The following is a 7,283-nucleotide window of genomic DNA, read 5'->3' as shown; positions in this document are numbered from 1 at the left end:
TGTGTGTGTGTGTGTGTGTGTGATAACCTACTGCGTGGGAATTGATCATTCATTGATCATGAAGATCATGAAGGCAGTTTAAATCCTCAGTTTCTGATTGGCTTACAGCCTTCTTGAAAAAGCCTGTAACCTTCCAAGTGGTATTTCGAGCAATGTTAAGGCTTCAATGATAATTTAAATCATGCCAAACAGCATTTAGGACAACTTTAAATTAACTAAGCTTTATTCAAACAATAGTAAGGTCAATGGTACCATGATTGTGCAATACTACTGACATTTGAATCAAACGCTGTCTCACATATACACACAGCTATTCTATGTGACATAAAGTTAGCTGTCATTTTCTTTAGATACAGTATACTATTATTCTTTTCTACACATAGACTTTTCTCAATCGCACACAGCATATTACTATTTTCTCCTGTGTGTGTATCTCCCAAAAAAAGCCAGTGTAGCATCTTTGCTAGCTAGCAACATATATGTACGACTATAAGTGTGAAGAGTGAACCGATACATGTAAGTTTGTGTGAGAACTCATAATCTCAAAACGTACCACAAACCCCAGTTCTTTCTATTATTTTCCTCCACTTTCACTGTTTTTTCTTCTTGGTTCCGTATGTTTTACGAAGTACAGTCATAATTTGCGTCAGTTTATATGTATTTTATGTATGTAATCGCACACCCTCTAAAATTTGCTTCGCTTTTAGTCTAAACATGTTTGTAGTACCATGTGACTTTAAAGGTAAGGCTGTAAGAAAGAATAGTACTGTGTTTTACACATTGTGACAGCATGTACAAATAAATAAATAAAGGACACCTTATACGATGCACCTGTACAATCCACTGCAATTCACTACAACAGCTCTGCAATAAATTCTACCTTTACTGAGTAAATAATGTTTGCTCTTTGTTGACATTGTTGGAAATTAGTGAATTAAATTGTATGTTTATTACTGTGGTCATTTTGTCCTCCCTATTTCCATACATGAAATGGCCAGAATATTAGAAACACCTCCCGATTATAAGCAGTCGAGTACAACACAATCACTAACTATGACTTCAGTGGTGAAACATATCCTTTAATTAGCACCTCTATCACAGTGTAAAGAAAAACTGAAGATTGCAGGCATCATTTTGGACTGCAATATATTAAAGTGGATGCTAAAGTGGAAATTGAGCATATGGGTGTTGAGAGAATAGATGGGAGAGAATAGATTATAATAATGAGAACAAGAAATCATGCATGGGGATTGAGATGATATAGTGTGTACAGGAAAGTATAGGTATAGTGTGGGAGAGAGCAGGTAGGATATGTGACCTAAACAGCCACTCAGAGATGTTACTCTTTTGACAGACAATATATGCATGTTTCATATATGTAGGCATGTATGAGAAGCAGACGAGAGGGAGGTAGACAGAGCACACAAGCTGTGGTGCAGATGTGCAAATGAACCTGAGAGAGTGTGTTTTTTTTCTATGAGATGAAGGTGGGAAGGGATGATGGGATGGAAGGTGGATGAGAGGGGAGGGAGGAAGGAAGGGAGGGAGGGAGGGAGAAAATAGTGCTCCAGTCCTGTCGCCTTGGGTGCATCAGCAGCAGGAATTGTTCTCTGCCCTGTGGGGGCCATCTGACTGTTCTGTCACCCTCCACAGAAGACTGAGTCTGCCTTAAAGTGCTCGGCCCGTGCCTGCAGTTCAACATGCTTGATGTTTAATACATACACAGGGAGAATATTGAGAACGCCTCAGGAGAAATGCAGTACACAGGCTGTAAAGGAGCGAGTTTTTTTTGTCAGTTTGTAGAACAACCAAGAATAGAGGAGCTCCTGTACAAAGTGCGCGTGGGCATGCTGTGAACATAATTGCCCAGAATTCGAACCAGCACTGGAGCTCAATCACAAATTTGAAATATACGAGATCCATGAGTTAAGCACCTCTCAACAAAACAACACTTGTAGTGAGTGGGGGACAGCTTTATACTGGTGGTTGTATAATGCACTGACTTTTTACTTTTTCTGTACCAGGAAACATACATCATACGTGATGCTTCAGTCAAAAATAACAGTCGTTAACTTTAGCTGAAATGCTTCTCCTAGTGTGCTCCTGTACTGCAATCAGGGCGAGTGTGGTGTAATTCAGGGCATCACTCCTCAATAAGGCAGGAGAACTCGCCTCAGGGGTGACCCTCCTGCTTAAGTCAACACAATGAGTGTAATGAGGTGAAACACACACGCACATGGACACACACACACACACACACACACACACACACACATGCACGCAAGCAAGCACGCAAACACACACACACACACACACACACTGGAGATGGGAACCCTTGCTGCATAGTAAGTGGATTTCATTCATCTACATGCACTGAGCCTGCTAGAGAAGTTCTAGTCACACCCACACCTTCAGCAGCACAGCGGGCGCTTCACTACAGGTGAGAAAATCATTACAGAGTGATTTGTAGAAATAGTTGGGGCAATGATTAAAACTGCTTAACTACTTAGCAATCATTTCAAGCTACTAGACAACCTTAAATTTAAGACAAATGTGTATTTTAACAGACAAAACTTGAACTATTTTGGTAAAACAAGTCATCCTCATTGTCACCAATCAATGGTTAAAATGAAACATGAAAACTTCTGATTCTGTTTGATATGTCTGCTTCTCCTCTTGTGCACCTTACAGTCTCTGAGTTCATCAGTTCTGCGTCCATAATAATCAACCCTGCTGTGACTGGTGCCTTTCCCTTATCATCACGTACAGCAACCCACGCCCTCTGGGCCATCAGCGGATTAATGATGAGTGTCTGTGATAGGAGATCCCTCACAAAAGCTTTATTAATTAGCCTTGCACCGACACAGTGGCCGCAATGTGCAACACATGTTCACTCTAATCAAAACTTTAAAGGGAACACGAACGACCTCCCAATCTCCCACCCTGCATGATGTTAAACCGTGATGCGCGCATGCAGAGTTAAGGGTGTTGCAGGGTGGGAAAGTGCACCATTTCCAAATTAGCAAGGCAACTTTCACACATCGCTGACCAACCGGTTATGGTGCACTTTACTAAGGAGCCTATGAATAATTGATCAGACAGGTGGGATCGAGTAGGGAATAATTCAGAAGCGATAAAGAGGGACAGGTACGCTGAACGGTCCAAAACTGTCCAGATGTCACGAAAGTCGAACAAAAAATGAAAGGGATCAGATGTAATGTACTCACTGGCCTCCTGGTGCGTTAGAGGAGCATCCCGGTCTCTCGCGGCCAGCTCTTCAGATGAGTTCTCCTGGGACAGCGCGCTTTGATCCTCACTATCATTCTTTGCCAGGCTCCAGCCTTCTCACAGCCTCCCCTGACTCTTCTTCTTTGGCATCACATGCAAAAACAGCTGCATGCCAAGTGAAATTCGCTTTAGACTGTTGTTTCAGGGTTCCAGGCGGCCGTCTCTCAGTATGTGGGGCAGGAGTGACAGCAGCGGATTCCTATTTGAGGGGATGCTGACGCGCAACCGGAGGGGCTCGCCTCCTGCCTCTCTCATCTGGCTCCATCAGCTCTCGGTAACGCAGCACCATGTGACTGAAACCACTGTCAAATTAGACAGATTAACTAGATTGGTTTCCGGAACTGGCTTTCAAAATAAAACGCTCATGATCAAACGAACGTTAAACTTGTTCATGTTAGGAAACAAATCTGAAAAAAAGAGGATTAGACCTCAATAACAGCAAGCAAAAAAAAAAAGGCATGATCTCGAATGAGGACATTGCAAACATATCAATAGCAATTATAAACACATGCAACTGGGAAAACCTAAACAATACTTTACACAGGCCTACAGGTTTATTGGCATTTAATGTTATAAGGTTTACTGTAAATATCAATGACGATGAACATTTCTTTTGCAGCTTTCAGACACTTTCAGCGAAGAACTAAGGCTGGCACGGATTAAATCAATATTGCAAAATAAATTATAAAGTGTTCTGATATTGATTAAATAATTTTAAATATTTTCAATGCAATGAACTCTGTTTCAGTTTGCTTATAGCTACAGTTCTCGGTAACTTCTAACACCAGCTAACTGCTTTATAACCTTAATGAGTCACCAGCAAAGAAAGCCAAACGTTGAGCCAGCCAACAACCAGACATTCAGTATAACAACAAACCGGGGCTACAATAAACCTGCAAAATGTATATTTACATTCAACAATTGCTGAAAAAATTACTTTAAAGGAATGCCTGTGGTCATGTTGCTGTTTCTGCTAACAAGTTAAATATGTTTAAGTTTGCATTATTTGGTTGTTTGGCACATTTGTTTTTTTGCCAAATGCATTCATTTGTGACTTTTTTTAATTGCACATTATTATTTGCAATTATTAGCCTGGTCATATCAGACCATTACACGTTCTGGTCCATTTTAAATAACTTTACCCAACAGAAAGAAGTAATGGCACAAGCTCTCCTGTTTAAAGTCCTTAGCTACGGGCAGATACTGAGAAATAACCTAGCTAGCATTAATACAGGCATGCAGGTACAATTTTTATTTAAATAAGCTGACACATTGTTTTCAGAAATCTTGTTTTACTTAGTAAAACTAAATTTATCAAAACAAAATTTTAACGTAATGACACATTATATTATAATGGCCTACCTCATACCTGCCCCAACCTCTCATCTGTTTCCAATTTATGGATCTAAACTAATTATAATTCTAGAGATTATAGAAGCACTAAGATATTATATTGATCACATAAAAAAGAATGTTTTTCTTTTTACAAAATGCATTTTCACAGTCGTACAACAGGCCACAGTTATTGGAGAGAATCTTCAACTAATTCAATGCATTTATTTTGAAGGAAACCTACCTAATATCCTGTATTATCCCATCTTGTGACTGGCTTGAGGCACCTGTAAAGGCACCCATTCAATTAAAACTGACCTCACAGACGACTGCCCACAAGCGGCCAGTGTTAGAATAACACCAACTGGGATTCTGGCACCCAGTATTTCTTCACCAAAGCATCATCCTATTATAAATTATTAACATGCTCCTCATAATAGCCTCTGTATTTATTCTTCATTGTGTCTGGAACTTTCATAATGGCAAAATAGTGAATAAAAATCAGATGAGACGCTGCCTCCAAGGTCGCATGCATAATCCAAAACTTTAATAAACCTGGGCCTGAATAAGGAAAGCATTCATAGTTTGGGACAGCCAGCGGTGGCTGTAATTCACAGCTGTTTCGGATAGTTTGTGTTGATAAATGTCCTGTAGATCTGAAGATAGCAGCTCATTTAGCTGATTTAAGGTTAGGTTATGATGTAATATTTGCCACAGTTGGTGTTGGGTACACCGATGCAAAGTAGTCTGTGTTGTCTCTGTTGCACAGCAGCACCCCCAGGTGACAAACAGTATTTCAGCCTGAATAATGGCATCTTTTTTAAACCTGTGGTACAGGCTTTTACCACAATTATTTGGGGAAGTTATTCTGGCTGCTGTGAGCGCAAGAAAGGAAACAACCTACTTTGATCTCATATCTCCACCAGCCTCACAAATGAGGAGTTGGCTGTTAGATAATCATGAAACAGACAGCGTCTCCATGAGGAATTTTCACTGGGGTGTTTGAGCGCCAAAATGTGTGACAAGAGAAGGAAATAGAGAAACAGAGAGAAAGACAGAAAGAGTGGGAACTAGAAGCGCCAGCCTAAGATGCTTTCAGAGAGAGAAAAAAGCCTTGTCCTTTTGAGGTCTTTTCTCTATTGTTGTCCACCCACTAGCCAGACTCCTGGGTCTCCTCCACAATGCAGGTCCCCTCAGAGCAGCTCACCACTGGCTGTCCTGTCACTTCACGTTAGTGTCTTTCTGGAGAACAGCAGCCCCTGAGGGCCTGGACACACTTGTCATGAAAGAATGGTTCTGGACACACACACACACACACACACACACACACACACCCACACAAACACACAGGGTGAGTCGATAAGGAGGTGTTGGGCAAAATGGGAAAATTGGGAACACAAGGAGAATTTCCATCAAGGCTCCTAAATAGAACTGTAACAGTGACCTTATTTTAGCCTTGGCTCTTCTGTCTCAGTCTGACTCTCCCACCCACCAACCTACATACACACACAGACATTTTTTTTTTTTTATGGCACACATTCAGAAATGTATTCTCTCAAGAAATGCAGTTGTGAATGAGTGAGCCTCATGCGTGCAAAATGTGCTGGACAGTCACTAATGTATTCTACTAGCTCCTGCACTTACTGGCTCCGTGCAGTGAAACATGACAGCTGTTACAACCACCTTGGTTGATGCCACTGAATACACACAGAAATAGTTCCTACATTTAATAACGTGTTAGACCAGCTGGTGTGCCCATTTTTACAAACTAGTGATTCAGCCCAGCTTTGTTTAAACTGACTTTGTTTCAACTTTATTTTAGGATTGTAGCTGTTCAAATGTTTCCAAATATAGAAAATATTGCCTATTAGCCTGAATTTGGTGCAAAATGTGTGGAGAAAGGTTCAAACAAGGCATCTAGAATATTTCTTAGAGATGTTCCAATACCAGTATAGGTATCAGGGCTGTTGTACTCAAGTCCGGTCTTGGACTCAAGTCCAGACTCAAGACCGGTTTTCTATAGACTTGGACTTGTCTCGGTCTCGGCCACTGGTCTTGCCAAATATGGCACTTGGTCTTGACCGAGTCCAGGTGTCTTTATTATGTTGATAATAATATTGGAGGGAAAGTGAAACCCAAAAAGATTGTCTTGATACTGTCATGCATAAGACCTTTTTTCTGTCCTGGACTTGGTCTTGACTCGGACTGGAACCTTTTTGGACTCTGTCTTGTCTTGGACTCAAACCTCTTTGGACTTGGTCTTGACTTGGTCTTGACTTGGACTTGACTATTCCTGGTCTTGGACTTGTCTTGGACTCGACTAAGGTGGACTACAGCCCTGATAGGTATCGCCTCCAATACTGCCTCAAAACGCTGGTGTCGGTATCAGGAAGTACTGGAGTTTATGCCCTGATCCGATACCACATAATAAAGCCCTAATGAAAATCTACGTTAAAGTAGCTTATTTATAACTGACTGTCAAACTGGATAAAAAAATAAAGTTCTGTGGCATTCATTGTTTGAGAATTTAACCTGAGCCAGACCGACAACAAAGATATAAATCATATCACATTCATACAGGGATAGTAGTATACAGTTGTTATAACATAATAAAATATATGACACCCTGGTATCGGATCAGTCCTCGGTATCAGCCGATACTC

The 7,283-nt window shown here is 40.8% G+C and overlaps 1 protein-coding gene across 3 annotated transcripts in view; it reads right to left on the bottom strand.

The window, feature by feature from the left end:
• Positions 1 to 3,575, bottom strand: part of LOC116692914 (eukaryotic translation initiation factor 4B1) — a 38,987-nt gene extending 35,412 nt beyond the window's left edge. Inside the window, exon 1 of one of the 3 annotated variants that reach the window (XM_032521519.1) lies at positions 3,228 to 3,575. The gene's annotated coding sequence lies outside the window, so the exon portion shown is untranslated. The remainder of the gene's footprint in view (positions 1 to 3,227) is intronic. The other 2 variants (XM_032521515.1, XM_032521516.1) reach the window with 2 other exon arrangements.
• Between the last annotated feature and the right edge of the window lie 3,708 nt (positions 3,576 to 7,283).

The sequence above is a fragment of the Etheostoma spectabile genome, chromosome 7 (genome assembly GCF_008692095.1).
Source record: "Etheostoma spectabile isolate EspeVRDwgs_2016 chromosome 7, UIUC_Espe_1.0, whole genome shotgun sequence".
In the NCBI taxonomy this organism is placed as follows: domain Eukaryota; kingdom Metazoa; phylum Chordata; class Actinopteri; order Perciformes; family Percidae; genus Etheostoma; species Etheostoma spectabile.
This window is presented reverse-complemented; position numbering and strand designations above follow the sequence as displayed.